At 44.9% G+C, this 19,780-nt stretch overlaps 1 protein-coding gene across 1 annotated transcript in view; it reads left to right on the plus strand.

Moving 5' to 3' along the window:
* The first annotated feature begins 4,614 nt into the window (after nucleotides 1-4,614).
* TMEM225B (transmembrane protein 225B) overlaps nucleotides 4,615-19,780 on the plus strand; it is a 30,097-nt gene continuing 14,931 nt past the window's right edge. The window contains exons 1-2 of the mRNA XM_059414477.1: nucleotides 4,615-4,771; nucleotides 5,030-5,188. The gene's annotated coding sequence lies outside the window, so the exon portion shown is untranslated. The remainder of the gene's footprint in view (nucleotides 4,772-5,029; nucleotides 5,189-19,780) is intronic.

Raw genomic sequence — 19,780 nt, forward strand, 5'->3', positions numbered from 1 at the left:
TTCCTGTTAATTTCTCCATTTTCTTAGTACCGTCAAGTGATGGTTTTCTAGTTTTAAGTGTCTCACCAGCAGGTATGCTGTCCCTATTTGATGTTCGTGTTCTGGTGTCTTCTTTCCTAAAGTGAAGCATCTACCTTTAAAAAGAATTGGAATTCCACATCCTGTCCATCCATGCGTTTGAAGGATTCCATCTCTGCTCTGTTTGTGGCAGGCAGCTAAACATTTTCAAATGACACCCAAGTTCTTAGCTGCCTTGTCTGCATCCACAGCCCTCTAAAAGAGATAACGACATCAGGCAGCCAACAAGACTCCTGGTGGTCTAGCTACATTCATTCAGCACCTATTCTGCATGTCAAGGTTTAGAATTATTTTATATCCTTCCGTTGAAGGCCAGCAATGTTCAGGTCTGCTTTTGATAGGGGCACAATAAAAGAACATATACAGAAAAGTCAGAGAACTTCATAAGGGAATGCAGCTTTTCAAAAAAAGATACTGCTGTTCTTCTGTAATCTCTCTGGAAAGAGAATTTCAAGAGTGGCAGGTATTCCTGGTATAATTTTAACCATTACGGTTGTTTCTTTATCTTTTTGGATTTTTGCCCCCTTCTCCCATCAGTCCAGGACAGTATTTGAAGTGTGGGGGCTTTGTGTATAATTGTTTTTTCAATCATCACATTTTCTGTATTTTGTGAGTTTACAGGCCAAGAACTTGGTTTTTTGATTGATAAAAGTGATCACAGATGTTAGGATGTCCAGAGTTCAGGGTCCCTGTCAACAACTCGCCAACAATTCCTGATTGTTTAGATGATGTTAGAGCATTTTATTATATTTTTCCATCTCAAGTTTCGTAACATTTTGTGAATAAGATGTCACTTAAAAGTCTTAATGTCATTCCAGCAAGTGAGGCCTTCGTAGTTCAGATGTTATAATATTTACTGGGGATCCTCAACAAATATATAACAATTTATTGCTTATTCTATAATCCTCTTATGGCTAAGCTCTAAGATAGTCTACCACCATATTTTGCCTCTTAGCCGTCAGCAAGCATAGGATCTTATCAGGGCAAGTAGAGATCTAAATGAATTGATTTAAATGTAAAAGTAAATGAAAAATGCATGTTTTCCCCCCTTGTTTATGAATGTGTATGCCCTTATGTACAGAGACCAATGGTCACTTCTGGTGATTATGAAACAGATTAATCCCTAAATAACAGAATATGTAAAAATCACATGTATGCATTTGGTTTAGGAATGTGCTTTTGTACTTCCACTTGAATAAAGGTGTGTTTGATACTCAGAATCTGTTTCAAAAAATATCTCAAGGCCTCAACCAGAAGCATTTGGAAATCTTGGAATCACCTTCCTGGCTGTGACTCACTTCCTTCCAGAAACCTGCTTCACAAGAATAGATCACTCTGTTTCATACTGATACAAAGCTTGCTCTTCCACAGACTTCGGGAACAAAGTCCATTGGAATGTTGAGGATTTTAAGAATTGTTCAGTTAGGATTTTGTTGGCACATAGTTTGAGGTTTCAGTAGAACTAGGCAGAGAGAGAGAGAGAGAGAGAGAGTGTGTGTGTGTGTTTTAAATAAGTAAAACGTTTAAAAAAAATGAGAAACCAAAATAATTCTGGAGGACAGTTAACTTGCCTCTTTAAAATTCTGATATTTAATCAGTCCAACATAATATGAGTTTGTGTTTTTAGTCTTTTAATCTTGAAGATTGAGGAAGGAAGAGAAGAGATCTAATAGTTGAGGTCTACCAGATTTATCTTCTATCAGTCCACCTACCTACGTGTGTATGTATGTATATGCATAGTCAGACCTAATTCTTACAACTCCACAAGGGAACTAGCTCCATTTTACAGAGGAACTGAAGTGTAGAGAGGTTGAAGAATCTGTTAGAGTCACTCAGCAAGTTAATGGCTCAAGTCAGGCCTGACTCCAGGCTTTCCATCGTCATGATGTTGGTATTAGACACATCCCAGAACCCAGAGAAGTTTTCTTTGATAGCTCTTCATTCCCTGTTACTCCTCAGTGGTTCACTATTACCAGTTTGCATTTAATCTGAATGCTTCCAGAGCTGTGTGGCGTACTACTGGAGTACTCAAGGTACTCTCTGTATCTTTGGGGAGCAAGTCCGAGATCCTGCTCCCTGAAACAGGCGTAGATAATTTTGACAATGACACGCCACAGGTCAGAGCTCCCAAACTCTTAACCTCCTGTCAAGCTATCCTAGCTCCCATCACTATACACATTTCCATTTGTCAATGGCCAGAATGTGCTGATTCCCCCTGCTAACTGGAACTTGCTGATTGATGGACGTGTATTAGATTTCCTATAACTTCTGATTAAATTATAGCAGTGAACAGAGTGGGTAATGGGAGAATCAAGTTTGATGACTAGGTTTTTGTCTTGAGCAAGAGAGTGGATAGATGTAGACTGGAGAGATGAGGACCACTGGAAGAGGAGCAGGGAAAGTATTTCAGGCAAAAGAGCATGCCAGAAGGCCTCCAGATGAGAGAGTTTGGCATCTTCAACGTAGTAAGCTCTCTGGAGGAATGGCTCCCCCTAGGAAGTAGTGGGCAACTGAGGAGGTTTAAGAATGAAGTTAAAAGGAGGCCCCTTGGGTGTCATAACCGCAAAGCACAACGGGATTCCCACATCTGAAAGTGTGACCTCATCTGTCCTTTCATTCATTCAGTAATACAGTTGCCAGATGCTGTGTGATATTCAGTGCTAACCTGTGGGCACAGTTAAACCATCTACTAAGTAATGAAGACATAAGTCACAGCAATGACTTGGGAATTGGACATACCTGTGTTTCAACTTTGCTGTTTTACTAGCTGTGTGACTTTGGACATTTTAGCCTCTGGTTTCCTTGTCCATGTGATGATTAATAATAGCATGAAAATTGAACCAAGTAATGGAAAAGGTACTGGTCATATATTAAGTGCCAAAGAATTACAAATATAAACATCACTATAAAAACCAGTGAGAATGTAAGTGTTTAGCATGAAGTCTAAAAAAGAGCGAATTAAGGAGCAAGCATTTAGCAGTGCAGGACTAGCATCGTCCAGGGAGGGATACGCTGTGTTTGGAGAACTTAAATATGGCTTGAGAGGTCATCAGGAATCCTAGACTGGTAGGAACTGCCTCCTCATAGGCGCTCCTTACTGGAGTTAGCAAACCTTGACATCTCTTTTTTTTTTTTTTTTTTTTAATATTTTATTTATTTGAGGGAGAGACAGTGAGAGAGCATGAGCAAGGAGGAGGTCGGAAGGAGAAGCAGACTCCCCATGAGCTGGAATCCCGATGCGGGACTCAATCCGGGGACTCCAGAATCGTGACCTGAGCTGAAGTCAGTCGCTCAACCAACTGAGCCACCCAGGCACCCCTTGAGATCTCTTTTTGCTAAGATTTGTACCCTTTGGGATCACATCTTCTACTCCCTTCAAAATATGAGTGCATGAATGAACCAGTGTTTAATCCGAGACTAGAAGGATGATTTCAAACAGGTAATGCCCTGTACAAGTCAATGAGAAAATAAATACTGGAATTTTTCATTTTGCTGATGCATCCTGTTCACACTCTTCACTTTTATTTTTTTAAGATTTTATTTATTTGGCAGAGACACAGCGAGAGAGGGAACACAGCAGGGGGAGTGGAGAGGGTAAAGGATTTCTGCTGAGCAGGGAGTCTGATGTGGGGCTCTGTGCAGGGCTCATCTCAGGTTCTTGGGATCACGACCTGAGCTGAAGGCAGTCGCTTAACAACTGAGTCACCCAGGCACCCACACACTCTTCACTTTTAGAAAATGGTTGACCTCATATTTGTAATCCATGTTTATAAATTTACAACTTGGGCATAATGACAGTGTCTCTTTTTTTCCCCCCACACTTGCTCCAATTACAAATCTCCACCCAGTCTAGCCTTTGTCCTTCCCCAGGCTCTGGTTTGAACTGGCCAGGGGTCTAAAGGCTGGCTTTACTTACTGAGTCTGCAGTTTGGGGCACCTAAAATTGTGAAAAAGTACGAACTTCATGGGATTGTTGTGAAAATTGAGACGCCATTTTACTCCATAAGTGGTAACTGCGGTTTCTGAGTTTAGCAGGAAATATCCCTATCAAGAACAATTCATTTCCCTAACGTTTTTCCTGCATCAACATATCAAATATACCTCTGGCAAACTTCTCTAGGCACAGTAGGGTGTTTGAAATCTTGATCCTATTTCTAAGGCTTTTCTTCCTCTTTTAGCCCATGGATACCAATATGTTAGCCCTGCTTACTTATATACTCCAGGCCCAGTTAGGGGTTGTGTAGGGGTTGAAGCGACATAGGGAGAGGACAGGCTGGATTGCAGGTATAGATAAGGGATTTCCTCCCAGCAGGGTCATCCCGGCCTTGTGATTTGGAAGAAGGGAGGTGGGGATGGGTGGTAAAACCGCAGGGGTCAAGGGAGTAGGCGAATGGGGGTGCATACGGGACAATAGGGGTGAGAAAGGAGTAACCAATTTAGATCCTGGTCCACATGGGTGATGAAGGGCAAATAGGGAAATCTAGCCCCATCTCCCTCAATGCCTCCTTGGGGCCCGAAAGAGGCGCTATCCCAAGCCGCTCTTGGCCAAGCTCCCCAGCGGCCCTTGAGAACTCGCGATCGAGAGGAGACCTCCGAGCTGCCTAGACGGGACCCGGAAGTGCGCACGGGGGAGCCCGAGTTTCCAGTCGTGCCGGGGGACTGTGGTCGACGCTGTTGCGGAGCGGTTGCGCCAGTGAGTATCGAGGTCCGGCACCGGGAGCTGCCGGCCCGCGCTGTCGCTAGGGGAGAAGCGCGGTGCTGCGGCGGGGGTGGGGGCTCGGGCCGAGGGGACCCAGGTAGCGTGGCGGGGGGGGGGGGGGCTCAGGCTGGACCGCGCCCCCCGGCGCCGGGGCCCAGGCAGCCTGGGGAGAGAGCAGTGGGACCCTCTCCTGGAAAAGCTTCACTTGCATGTTCCCCTACATCTGCCCTCTTCTCCCTCCCTTTCCCGCAGTGACTGCCCGTCCGTTGTGCCGCGCTCTAAAGAAATTTTAGAGGTCTTGTCTTTGGAGCAGCACCGGGGATTGGATCCAGCCCATGGAGAAGCTGCCTGAGCAGATAACCCCGGAGTCCCTGTATCCATCCTCCCAGCAGGAGCCCCGAAAGAGCAAGGGTGAGGAGCTGACCTAGCTGGCTTTCTTTGTCTAAACTTTGTCCTTCCAGCCGCGGCCTCGGATCAGATGGACACGGTTAACTTTACACTTAGAATTGGCCTGGTGAAAAACTACTCCCCCCCCCCCCCCCCCTTTTTTTTTAAACCTCAGGGCTCTATTATCTGTAAATAAAGGCTGTAACCGAAGTTTCCTTTCTTGACTGTGTGGAGCAGACCTGCCTCAGCAGTACTATCCTAGCACTGAGTCGTGGAGGATCTGTCATTCCAGCACCTGCCAACTTGCTTGGCTTCCGGAGAAGCTCAGGAAATGTTGTGAGAATAAATGAATGAATGAACTCAGCCAAGTATGTCCCATACCTGAAGTACCAGGAAAAGAGCGGGCTTCTCCGCTCATCCTACCCAAGCTCTCCTTCATCCTTAGGGAAGATACATTTACCACCCGAGGTGTAAACTCCAAGAGGGTGCTTTGCCTGTGGAGTACAGTAGATAAGCTGCCACCTGCTGATGGAAAATGAGGTTAAGCTATTAGTATCAACATTTTCCCCCTGAGTATCAACATTTTTATTTCAATCTGCCATCCATCCCACCATTAAGAGATAGATATATGTGTAGGCATTAAAAAAAAGATTATTAAAATGGGTGACAAAGACTTAGATAAAGACTCTGAGATCGCTTATTTTTGGGGAGATTTTCTTTTACACATTTATTTGTAAGAACTATGTTTTCAGACTAATTTGTTAACTTGACAGGTATTGATTGAGCTCATACCCAACAGGTATGAGGTGTTGGGACTAAGTTGGAAGAAAACCAAACCCCTACTCACCCGCGAACTTAAAGAGTTGGAATAGTTACCTGTGAGAGGCTTTGGGACAATAAACTGTAGAAGTTTGCAAGAGGAGATCCCCGTAGACGGGGTTTTGGCCCTGGAAGTCTTAGAAAGTCAGGAGTCTCACCTTGAAAGAATTTAGAGTAAGAAATGTATGAAGTTGGCGTTTCTCTTTTAAGTAGTATACTATTGTTGTATTTATTTATTTATTTAGAGAAAGCCAGTGAGCGAGCAGAGGAGCAGAGGGAGAGGGAGAGAATCCTAAGCAGGCTCCATGCCCAGCATGGAACCCGACGTGGGGCTCGATCTCACGACCCTGAGATCATGACCTGAACTGAGATCAAGAGTCGGACGCTTATCTGACTGAGCCACCCAGGTGTTCCAGAAAGGAGTCAAGTTTTTTTTTTTTCCTAAAGATTTTTAAAAAATGTATTTATTTGACAGACAGAGATCACAAGCAGGCAGAGAGGCAGGCAGAGAGAGGAGGAAGCAGGCTCCCCACTGAGCAGAGAGCCCATGCGGGCCCAATCCCAGGACCCCAAGACCATGAGCGGAGCTGAAGGCGGAGGCTTTAACCCACTGAGCTACCCAGGCGCCCGGAAAGGAGCCAACATTTAATTGAGGGAGGATAGATGCTTACCACAGGCTCCCTGTTGCTAGTCTTTCTAAAAGGCCAAGTGCCTGTACTCACCTTCTAAAATACTCATTTCCTCATGTTAGTTCACATTGCCCACTGCATTCAGTCCATACTCCATAACCTGGCATCCCGGGTCCTCTGCAGTGTAGCCTCAACCCACCTTGAAATCTTTCCTGTGGGCTCCCCAAAACAAACCCAGCAAGACTGGTGTGTCTGCACTTCCCACCGTTGTGCCTTTGTGTCCTTTTTCTCATGTGCGTTGCTGCCCGCTACATTCTCTGCCTACCCAAACGCCACATATCCCAGTGTCCATGCACAGGAGCCTCCTCCATGAAGTTTCTGAAGCAGACTTGGGCTGTGAGGAAGGAAACAAACAGATGCAAGAGACGTTTACATGAAAACCCGAGGACCTGGTGGTTGATTGAGCATTAGGGAGGAATTGGGTACAATTGCTCTCGTTCCCATCACTGTCATACCCCTTAAAAAAATTATCACTAGTTGCTTTTGCTTTTTTTTTTTTTTTAAAGATTTTATTTATTTATCAGAGAGAGAGGGGGGGAGAGAGCGAGCACAGGCAGACAGAATGGCAGACAGAGGCAGAGGGAGAAGCAGGCTCCCCGCCGAGCAAGGAGCCCGATGTGGGACTCAATCCCAGGACGCTGGGATCATGACCTGAGCTGAAGGCAGCTGCTTAACCAACTGAGCCACCCAGGGGTCCTTTGCTTTTGCTTTTGTAACGCAGGGCACTGCTCTGCTCCATCAGAATTGATCAAAGCCACGTTGCCAGTGGCTTAGCTAATGAATCCACTGGACACCTTTTTTCAGCTTTAATTTTTTGGCGCCTTATAACTATTTTTTTTGTTGCTGTGATCGCTGTTCCTTGCACATCGTGTTCTTTGGTTTTGGAAGTACTCTTCTCTTTTCCTCTGGTCTTTCTTTTGCCTTCTCGGGCCTTCCCCACTCCTGTTTCTCCATCTGGTTTTATTTTATTTTATTTTTTAAAGATTATTTATTTATTTATTTATTTGACAGACAGATATCGTAAGTAGGCAGAGAGGCAGGCAGAGAGAGAGAGGAGGAAGCAGGCTCCCTGCTGAGCAGAGAGCCTGATGCCGGGCTTGATCCCACGACCCTGGGATCATGACCCCAGCCGAAGGCAGCGGCTTAACCACTGAGCCACCCAGGCGCCCCTCTCCATCTGTTTTTAAACATTGGTTTTTCCCCAAGACTGTTCTAAGCCCTCTTTTTTTTCACTCCTGTGGGTGATCCTATCCCCTTTCAGGACCTCTCTTAACTGCTTTCTTCTGCTCTTGCTGTGAGCTGGGACCTGGATACTAGATGTTCGTGGGTGTACTTCGGAGCTCCTTGTTTTCTGCAAGGCCCCCACCTCCCTACCTTCCAGTGACTGTCTTGGTTAATTGTAGTAACTGGTTTTCCCAAGCTGGAAAATTTGGAGTTGTGCTCTACTATTCTCCTTCCCTCCATATTCAGTCAACCACCACCAAATCCTGTCAGTTTTTCTTCAGAAAGGCCTGATTCTGTTGCCTGTGACTGCCATTTCCTCACTTTAGACCCATTCTAGTTTTCTTGGAGTGCTACACATCCCTATGCTATTGGCCATGTCCCCTACTCTAGGCTATCCTCCGTCTGCTGCCAGAATGAATTTCCCTGGAAACAAATTTGATCAAGTCAGTCTCTGTCCAAAGCCCTGGGTGTGGCATATATGCATCTTCATATCTGGCTCTACCCTTTTCCTATTTCCCTTCCTTCCTTCCTTCCTTCCATCCTTCCTCTTTTGAGAGAAAGAGAAAGCGCAAGTCAGGAGGCAGCATCCTAAGCAGACTCGGTGCTCAGCGAATAGCCCCATGTGGGCTTGATCTCATGACCCCAGGATCATGACCTGAGCCGAAATCGAGTCAGACACCCAACTGATTGAACCTACCAGGCACCCCATCTGGTTCTCCTCTATTTTTCTGCTGTATCTCTGGCTTCCTGCCCACATGGGCCATATATTTCTCTCACATGGAGTTTTCTTTTCTTTCCTTTTTTTAATTATTCCTTAAACTTACTGTTCCCCTCCATGTTGCTGAGCCTTCACAGATGCTGTTACTTTTGCCTGGAATATTCTTCATCTTGTTGATCCTGATCATAGTTCAAGATCCAGCTCAACGTCATTCTTTGAGGCTGCCATCTCCAGTTCACCTAGGTAGGGGTTGTCCTTCCTGATTGTGCTTTGAGGCACCTTTATAAGCCCTCTACTGGTATCTTGCATGTAGTAGGTGGGATGTATGTTTGCTGATTGGCTAAATCAAACGGAGTGTATCTGTTTCCTAGGGCTTCCATAACAAATTACTACAACTTCATGGCTTCATCCAGCAGAACTGTATTCTCTTGCAGTTTTGCAAACTAGAAGTCCACGAAGGCAGTGCTGCCTCTGAAAGCTGTAGGGTAGAATCCCTCCTTGGCTGTTCCCAGCTTCTGGTGGTCCCCAGCAATCCTTGGCGCTCCTTCACTTAAGGCTGCCTCACCTGTCCCATGGCTTTCTTTCCTGTGTGTTTCCATGTCTGAATCTTCCTCTCGTTTCTCTTATGTAGATGGCAGTCATTGGATTTAGGGCCTACCCGAATCCATTCTGACCTCATCTTAACTCTGCAAAGACTCCGCTTCCAAATAAGGTCATATTTGAGGTTCCAGGTGGACATGAATCAGTGGGGGGCGGGGCAGGGAAACGGCACTGTTGGACCCAGTACAGTAAGTAATGCTCATTTCTTCTGCTGTTAGAAGTAAATATACTTGGGACCCCACAGCTTTGTAGTTAGGGTTAGAAGAACTACTTTCCCCCCTTCCCTTTAAATTAGAAGCAGATCAGTGAAGAAACTTTTTTTTTAAAAAAACTTCGTCCACAGGGACACATTTGATTTGTTTATTTCAGGGGACAACTGCTCTCTTCTTGGGCTTCTCGAGGTCTGTCTCAGTCTGACCACTGACTGTCTGCTGAGGCATTCTAGAAGGTTCTACTCTCTACCAGGGTTCGAATCCAAGTTTTTGATATTTTTTCCGTAAGTGGCTCTGACCCATGAGGAGATACATCTCTCTGAATTCTGTTTGAGCCTCAGTCCGGAAGACGTTTTACAAACGGTCTGTTTGGGTCCCTCAGTGACTTAACGATTCTTCTCTGGATTGCTGGGAGATAATCAGGAGCATTTTTTCAGTTTTTTTTTTTAAGGATTTTATTTATTTATTTGACAGACAGAGATCACAGGTAGGCAGAGAGGCAGGCAGAGAGAGAGGAGGAAGCAGGCTCCCTGCTGAGCAGAGAGCCCCATGCGGGGCTTGATCCTAAGACCCTGGGATCATGACCTGAGCCGAAGGCAGAGGCTCAACCCTCTGAGCCACCCAGGCGCCCCTGTTTGTTTTTTTGAAGATTTTATTTATTTGAGAGAGAGAGAGATAGCAAGAGAGATCTTGAGTGGGGAGGAGAGGAAGCAGCTCCCCGTTGAGCAGAGAGCTTGACGTGGGGCCAGATTCCGGGATGCGGAGATCATGACCTGAGCCAAAGGTAGATGCTTAACCAACTGAGCCATTCAGGCGCCCTAATTAGGAGCATTTTGAAGGCCAAATTGTGTGCAGGCTTCTTTACATAGTACTGGGCTTGGAAACAAAGAAATGGAAGACATTATTTTTTTAAAAAAGATTTTATTTATTCATTTGACAGACAGAGATCACAAGTAGGCAGAGAGGCGGGCAGAGAGAGAGGAAGGGAAGCAGGCTCCCTGCTGAGCAGAGAGCCTGACTAGGGGCTCAATCTCAGGACCCTGAGATTATATGATTTGAGCTGAAGGCAGAGGCTTAACCCTCTGAGCCACCCAGGCACCCCTGGAAGACATCTTTTATTTTATTATTATTATTTTTTAAGATTTTATTTATTTGTTTGACAGACAGAGATCACAAGCAGGCAGAGGCAGGCAGAGAGAGAGGGGGATGCAGGCTTCCCACGGAACAGAGAGTCTAATGCGGGGCTCAATCCCAGGACCCCGGGACCATGACCTGAGCCCAAGGCAGAGGCTTCAACCCACTGAGCCTCCTACGCGCCCTGGAAGACATCTTTTAATCTAGAGATACTTTCAATATAAATTGAAGGGAACACACACAACTGAAAATACTTCCAAGGAGAGGCCCCAAGACGATGTGGTTAAATTCTATGAAGGAGGCGGAAAGCAAATAATTTAGAGATTGAAGGGCGAGCTCACTTCCAGGTGGGATTAGAGTAAGGTTAGGTTTCCGGAAGGAGGCTGCCTTTGAGCTGGGGTCTGGAGGGTGGAATAGGTTTTTGATAGGTGGAGAAGGACGTGGGGGGGCGGATATGCATGGCCAGGAAACTGGTCACATTGACCGGAGCATGGAGATGTGACAGAAGGTGAGTCTGTGAGGCGGAATAGAGTAAGACTATGGGAAAGGAATGCCAGGCCAAGGAGCTTAGCTTTCGTTTGGTAGATATTAAAGTATGTTATGTCGATTTTCTTTTCTTTTTTTTTTGTTTAAGATTTTATTTACTTATTTGACAGTAGGCAGAGAGGCAGGCAGAGAGAGAGGAGGGAGCAGGCTCCCTGCTGAGCAGAGAACCCCATATGGGGCTTGATCCCAGGACCCTGAGATCTTGACCTGAGCCGAAGACAGAGGCTTTAACCCACTGAGCCACCCAGGCGTCCCTGTGTCGGCTTTTCTTAATAGGCGGCTAGCCGGTGACCTTTGTATATCGAGGGAGAGAATCTGATTTGTTGAGTGTGGTACGGGAGGCTAGAGGGGATTAGGATCTGACTTAGGCCATTACTAGTGAGAATAGGAGGATCGGGACAAAAACCAAGGAGTGTATTGTAGGTAGAAACAGTAGTACTTTATTTACCGAGTGGGTGTGGGGCAGAAAAGGGCGTTACTGCTCGTTGTCACCCGTTCCCTTTTTTTTTTTTAAGATTTTATTTATTTATTTGTCAGAGAGAGAGGGAGAGAGAGCGAGTACAGGCGGACAGAATGGCAGGCAGAGGCAGAGGGAGAAGCAGGCTCCCTGCCAAGCAAGGAGCCCGAGGCGGGACTCGATCCCAGGACGCTGGGATCATGACCTGAGCCGAAGGCAGCTGCTCAACCAGCTGAGCCACCCAGGCGTCCCTCACCTGTTCCCTTTTTATTTTGAAAACGCTAAAGCTAGAGGAGAGTTGCAAAGAACAATATAACAAATACTCATACACCAGAGGGAGGAGCACATTTGAGACATACGATCTCAAGAGACTTAGGGTATGAGAGCCACGCAGAAATATCTTTTTAGATTATTGGAGGTGCTGTCGCCTGTCATAAATATCCCCCATTTCAGGAGAAGGGGGCACAATCCCTTCAGCTACTCAACCCAGAGAAAAAACTTGGTTTTTCTGTATTCATCCCTGTCAGTCCGTAATCCTGTCCATACCTTCGTCACCATTTTTTTGCAGAATCCCAGCACTTCTTACCACCTTCTCTGCCACCATCTTGGTCCAGGGTGCCATCATCCCTCATCTGGATTGTGGCGGTGACTTCCTGGCTGGTTGTCCTGCCTCTGCCCTTGCCTCCCTACCGTCTCTTCCCAACATGGCCGGCAGCGTGATCTTGTTAAAATGTCAGCTCTTGTCCTCCTTTGGTCCCAAGCCTCCCCAGGCTTCCTGTCTCACCCTGTCTCTCCTCTTACAATAGCCTATCGGGTCCAGTGTTCTGTGATTCCTTTCTGTGTCTCTGACCTTATTTCTTACTGCTCTTCCCCATGCTCATTGCGTTCTAGTCATACTTGACTCTTTGAAGACCCCAGTCCTTTGCACTTGCTGTTTCTTCCATGTGTAACGCTCTTTCCCAGAAACCCTTATCTCCTTCAAGTCTTTGCTTCTGTGTCATTTTCTTAGTCCTCCTTTGACCGTGGGGTGCAGAATTACAACCCTTCTGCCCGCTCCCTCCCTCTGGCTCTCTATTCTTGCTTTTGTCTCGGTACCACTTGTATCAGCTAGTAGTATGTAATTTACAAGGTTCCCTATCTAGCTCCCTTACTAGAATGAAAGACCTTAGAGGGCAGAGTTTTTGCCTGTTTGCCCCCTGCTGTATCTCAGCACCTGGGACTGTACCTGGCATGTTGTTGGTGCTCAGTAAGATAAATGTGAATGGGTCAAGTGTCACAGGGCTGGTAAAGAGAAGGATTCAAGAGTTGTAAGAGAAGGATCACCTTCAGCTTAATGGAAAGAGCGATATTGAACAGGGCCTGAGAGCTGTAGGATTTACATTCTTGAAGACGTCGGGCCGGCTGTCAGTTCTCTGGCAGTGGGCCACATAAAAGGCCCATCCTCGGATACTAAGCCTTCACATGTTGGGAGAGAACAAATAGCATGGTCCCACAGAAAGGAGAGGGGGCTTTATGTAGGAGAGGAGAGGGGGAATGAGGCTGGAAAGATGGGCCAGGCCAAGGAGATGTAGAAGAAACCCTCATTTTAATATTTGCCCAAGCCAACCACAGAAGGCACATCTCCTGCTTCATGAAGTATTCCAAATCCAAGTCCAAATGGAGGCATTCCTAGGCTATTGATCTTTCCATTTTTTGTAAAGATTTAATTTAAAATTAAATACCATTAAAAGTTCAGCTGCTCAGTTGCACTGGCCACATTTCAAGTGGTCAGTAGCCACACGTGGCCATTGGCTACTGTATTGGACAGTGCAGATGTGGAACAGCTGTATAACCACAGAAAGTTCTGTCGGGACCATGCACAGCGAGTGACTTGAATTCATAGTACCAGTTCATTATGGTATCTTGCTAAAAAGAATTGGTCTGCCTAGCTACTATTTAGACTCAATTGATGCCTTTATCTTTCTTTTTAAGTTACCGAACTTTTTAGAGCTAGCTGGTGTTCTCTGTTTGCAATTTGTGCGACATATAAGAGAAATAGTTAAACACATGTACAAGCGGATGTAAAAACATTGAGTCAGTAATCACTCACACTGCTAGAATGGTTATTGCATAAAAGACAAGAAGTTAACACATGTTGGTGAGGATGTAAATTGGTGACCTACCAACAGAACCACATATGATCTGTCAGTTCCACTTCTGAGTATTCATCTGAAGGCAATGAAAGCACTGTCTCGGAAAGCTACCTGCACCCCTACGTTCACTGCAGCATTAGCCAAGACATGGAAGCAGCCTAAGTGTCCCATCAGTGGACGAGTGGATAAAGTAGATGTGCTGTGTCTACAAAAATATATGAGTATACACAGTGGAATATTGTACAGCTACAAAAAGAAGGAAATCCTGCCATTTTCGACAACATGGATGAACCTCGAGGGCATTACACTAGGTGGAATAAATCAAACAGAGACAAATACTGTGTGATCTCAATTATACGTGGAATCAAAAAAACAAAACAAAAAACAAAACAAAAAACCCCAACTCAGACACAGAAAACAGGCTCGTGGTTGCCAGACGTGGGGGGTGGGGGGGGGAATTGGATGAATGGGGTTAAAAGGTAGAAACTTCCAGTTATAAGATAAACAAGTCCTGGCATGTAATGTACAACCTGGCAATTATACTTGATAATGCTGTATTGTGTGTTTGAAAGTTACTGAGAGAGGGGATCTTAAAAATTCTTATCAGAAGGAAAAATTGTTAAAAACACAATATCTAAACAACATGCAGAGGATGAGGGTATATTTGGGGATGGAAAACAAGTGTGAATATGGTTCTGTGATAAGACAGCACAGATGATTATTCTTTTTTTTTTTTTTAAGATTTTATTTATTTGTCAGAGAAAGAAAGGGAGAGAGAGCAAGCACAGGCAGACAGAATGGCAGGAAGAGGCAGAGGGAGAAGCAGGCTCCCCGCCGAGCAAGGAGCCCAATGTGGGACCCGATCCCAGGACGCTGGGATCACGACCTGAGCCGAAGGCAGCTGCCCAACCAACTGAGCCACCCAGGTGTCCCGATTATTAAATTCTTAAAATGACCATTGACGAGTAAAATCAGGGCTGTTTATGTGCTACGCTTTCACTGCTGAAGGAAATGCGACATTGGCTGTTTCACAGCACCCCCTTCTTTCATAAAGATCCCTCTTAGCACAGGGCCTCCTTTCTCTAATATCATTGCAAAGCAACCTCTCCAGCTTTAGTAAGCGGTATTTCAGTTAAGGGGAGAAATGTGTTAAATAGGAGATGTTTTTCTCTCCTGTCTCCCTTGCATGCAGGGGTACAGGATTTTTTTTGTATATTCTCTTAGAGTTGAAATCAACTTGGGAATATTTCTTTGTACCCTGTGGTTCATATTTTAAATAACTTTTCCTCCTCCCACCTCTTCCTTTATCAAATCTTACCCATTTGCTGTATTTCTAAAAGATGCATATGATGTCTGAGTTCGTGTTCATGAATGAGCATGTGAACATCTGAGTGTAGAGAGAGATACTCTAGTGAGAAAGGTGTTGGTCTCTGATACGTGAAGGGAGTCTTCCCTGTACCTCAGGGATGATCATGTGGCCAGGGTGCTATGTGGGCAGAACCTCTGGGGTGAGGTTCTCCTCTTTAATTTATCTGTTCAGACCCTGCCCCACCCCACATGTAGCTCCCAGCCTCTCCCTTCTAAAGTTCTGAGATGACTCCACTTCCCTCAAACTCTGCTTCCCTTTCTGCTAATCCCAGTATGTCTGTCTGGTTATCTACTTTATAAACCCAAATTTTAGTCTCCCCACCACTTTCTCCAAATCTGCTCAACTTGTATCCATCTTTTCCCTATATTGCAAGGCCATTTTTCATACATTTTTTTTTAAACCAAATGCTTCTGGAATACTCTGATCATCCTGTTCCCTACCAGGAGTTTTTCTTGTTATATTTTACTTTTTAAATATTTTCTGTCAGATGGTGAGAACTGGACTGAGGACCAGTTAATTATAAAAGCAGAAAACTCTCAAAGTAGGACTACAACTACACAAAGGAGATGAATATGAACAAAACAAACACAAGGGGCTCTGTGAATATGGACAAAACTTTCATAACCTCACAAACTCTATTGAACAAGCCACAAATTCTTAATTGAAGAGAAATCCCAAATGTGTAATATTTGTAGAAAATTATTCAGGTGGAACTCATAACCTTATTCAGCATGAAAGGATCCACACATAAGAGAAACCTTATGAGTGTCATGAATATGGAAAAGCTTTTGGCCATATTTTGAACTTTATTCAGCAAAAAAGAACACATACTGAAGAGAAACCCTATAAATATAGTCACTGTGGGAAAACCTTCCAGTGCAGCTCACACCTTATCCAGCTTCAGACAATTCATACGGGAGAGCTGCCTTATATGTGTGATGATTGTGGGAAAACCTTTGGTCGGAGCTCAAGTCTTGTTCAACACCAGAGAATCCACATGAGGGAGAAACCCTATGTGTGTAGCGTGTGTGGGAAGGCCTTCAGCCAGAGCTCAAGTCTAATAGAACACCAGCGAGTTCACGCCAAAGAGAGACCATATGAGTGCAATGACTGTGGGAAAACTTACAGTCGTAACTCACACCTCATTGAACACCAGAGAGTCCACTCAGTGGAGACTCCTTATGATTGCAGCGAGTGTGGGAAATCTTTCAGTAGGAGTTCACTTCTTATTAAACACCACAGGATTCACCCTGGAAAGAGACCTTATGCATGTTGTGAATGTGGGAAGTCCTTCAGTTGGAGCTCTTATCTTATTTAGCACCAGAAATCTTACGGTGGAGCAAAATCTTCTGAATACAAAGAATGTGGGAAAACCTTCAAGTACAGTTCATACCTTTCCAGTCATCTGGGAATCCACACAAGAGAGAAACTGAATGAAATGAAGTGGATAGAGCCCTTGGTCAGAGTTCAGCTCTGATTAAATGTCAGAGCTTGCAACCTGGGAGAAAGCCTTTGGGTTTCATGAGGGTGGACGGCCTTCTGTGCTGGCTCAGCTCTTATTAAAACCTGAAAATACAGATGGTAGACAAATCTCATGGGTGTGTTCAATGCACAAAAAGCTTTAGATGGAGTTTCTGCCTTACTCAGCATCAGCAGATTCACTTTGGAGAAGTGTGTGTCAGAGAGGGCTGTGGAAGGAATGTAATGCAGCATGACCAAGGTGGTGGCTAAGCAGAACCTTCAGTTAACACTATGATTTGGTGTCAAGGATCTGCATCAGAGGGAGATTCTGTGGTTTGGTGTCCAAATCTTCATAGTCTTCTGAAAATGGAATGAGTTAGGTCCATCCCAGGGAAGAAAGAATCAGGAAATTCTAGATTTGGACTTGTAGGTCAAGAAAGCAGCTGGGTGACCTTTGAACCCAGTAACTCTCCTATCTCATCTATTCCATTTGTTGTAACTATCAATGGAAGTGGCTCTTGGATCTTGTACCAGCATGTCACTCCTCGGTGTTCTGCAGACTCTCTTTTTGCTTTATAGGACATAAATGCACTTAATAAACAGGCAAATTTTCTAGACCAACAATCTCTTGATGACACGTTATGGGCTTTGTTATGTGTCAACTTGGGCTGAACTGCATTTGCCAGAATTCCCTTTTCTGTATTTTTCTTGGTTCTTGTGGGCTAGAGGGAGATTCTTAGGAGACCAGGAGGGCAGAAGAAAAGCAGCAGTTATTATTTTTGTGGTTCACCCACGTTGTTGCTAATCTGCTGACTCAGCTCCCCAGGGAGCCACAGCAGCTGGGCCTGCAACTGGCCTACCTTCGCCTGGAACCTGCTCTGCCTTTGCTGGGCTGTGTGTGTATGTGTGTGTGTGTTTGTGTGTCCTCGGGGTTTTACTTCTCTGATCGAATCCTAGTCATACACGTGCTTACTGTTCTTGAACAAGTACACACTGATTTTCAGTTTAGATAGAGAGGAATGGTTAATTTCTGGCTGTTTTTGAAAAAATAATTTTTATGATTTCCTTTGAGAAAAAGTCACGGTTCAAATTCCTTCATAATAAAATTTTTTTTTTTTTACATTTTTTTTTAAAGATTTTATTTATTTATTTGACAGAGAGAAATCACAAGTAGATGGAGAGGCAGGCAGAGAGAGAGAGAGGGAAGCAGGCTCCCCGCTGAGCAGAGAGCCAGATGCGGGACTCGATCCCAGGACTCTGAGATCATGTCCTGAGCCGAAGGCAGCGGCTTAACCCACTGAGCCACCCAGGCACCCCGTCCTTCATAATAAAATTTAAATCATAACCTGAGACAGAGCTTCACTACTGTGTAATTGTCCAGGAAAAGGTTGAATAGCCAAGCAGTTGAATAGTGTGATACATAATGGATAAAATTCTTAAAAATATTTTTTATTTTTAAGAAATCTCTACACTCAACGTGGGGCTCAGACTCATGACTCCCAAGATCAAAGAGCTGAGCCAGTTGGGAACCATAAAATTAAAAAAAACTTTGAGCACCCATTTATCATGAAAATTTAATTAATTAATTAATTTTATTTATTTAAAGATTTTTTAAATTTATGAGAGATAGAGAGGGAACACAAGCACAGGGAGCTGGGGAGGGATAAACAAGCTTCCCGCTGAGCAGGGAGCCTTATATGGGGTTGAATCCCAGGACGCTGGGATCGTGATCTGAGCCGAAGGCAGGTGCTTAACGACTGAGCCACCTAGGCGCCTCTAGCCCAAATATTTTAATAATTAAAGGAAATTCCAGGGGTGCCTGGATGGCTCAGTGGGTTAAAGCCTCTGCCTTTGGCTCAGGTCATGATCCTAGAGTCCTGGGATCGAGCCCCACATCGGGCTCTCTGCTCCACGGGGAGCCTGCTTCCTCCTCTCTCTCTGCCTTGCCTCTCTGCCTACTTGTGATCTCTGTCTGTCAAATAAATAAATAAAATCTTCACCAAAAAAAAAAAAAAGAAATTCCAAAAACACCTCTACTGGGTAGTATATTGTTAAGTTAGGTATCTGAAAGAACTATCTACTTTGTTGTAAGTGCTTTAAAAAAATTTTTTTTCTTTTTTTTTTAAAGTAGGCTCCATGCTGGGCCCAGCGGGGGGTTGGGGTGGGGTGGGGTGAGGGCCGTCAAACTCACATCCCTGAGATCAAGACCTGAGCTGAGATCAAGAGTTGGATGCTTAACCGACTGAGCCATCCAGGCACTCCAAGTAAATGCTCATTTCTGGTTACAAAAAATCAGATTATGTTTCCTCCAGTTAGTTTGGATTAATGATTATCTAAGCTATCAATGAAAATTATACTTACAATGTGGACTCTTAAAATGGAAAATTGCCAGTCTCATAGCCCCCAAGTCTGGTCTGGTGCTGTGCACACAGCGGGTACTGAGTGAATGGCTCTGGAATGAATCTGTTTACCAGACACCACAGTCTTCTTTATTTCAGATCTCCTGTCTGCACTCCTCTACTTTTCACCCTCTGTAATCGATAGGTGGTTATCAGCACTCACTGAGGGTCACCTTGCTCTAAGAACCGCCTTGCATCTGGATGTCCTGAGAATGGACTTGCCCTCTGTGAGCTCGGGTCTGAGCTCAAGTGCCCACTTACGCACTCGACACATGACCCTCCTTGAATCCATCCCCATGCCCTTCACCACAGAAAGGGCTCTTCTGTGGGGTCTTGAGATGTGTCAGGGATAAGGCAGGGCTTGATGAGTTGGGGTTGAAGGCTGGGCAGGATTCTGATTGGCGGAGAATAACAGAGAGGGGCACCCCAGGACAAGGCAAGTGCGTGGGGTCAAATGCCAGGCTTCAAAGGGCAGAGGTGTTTGTGGAGACCAGGAAAGGGGAGAAAAGAGTTTGTCTAGCAGCATCAAAAGCACCGAGGTTGGTGTGTGTGTGTGGTCAGGGGAGATGCCTGGCTCGCTCAGTCAGTAGAGCATGTGACTTGATCTTGGAGTTGTAAGTTCAAGCCCCATGTTGGGTATAGAGATTACTTAAATAAAATGTTAAAAAAAAAAAAGAAAAAACAAAACACTAAAGTGGGGGCTCTGCTTCTTTGGGCACAACCATTACAAGTGGCAACTGACCAAGCTCTTAGATCTCAGGTAAACACAAGGGCAACCACTCAGCCCAGTTGTTGGTTAGGCCTTTCTCTGTCTTAGGACTGTACATTCCACACCAGGTAATGTTCAGTCCTGGAC

Source organism: Mustela nigripes, chromosome 11 (assembly GCF_022355385.1).
Source record: "Mustela nigripes isolate SB6536 chromosome 11, MUSNIG.SB6536, whole genome shotgun sequence".
NCBI classification, from domain to species: domain Eukaryota; kingdom Metazoa; phylum Chordata; class Mammalia; order Carnivora; family Mustelidae; genus Mustela; species Mustela nigripes.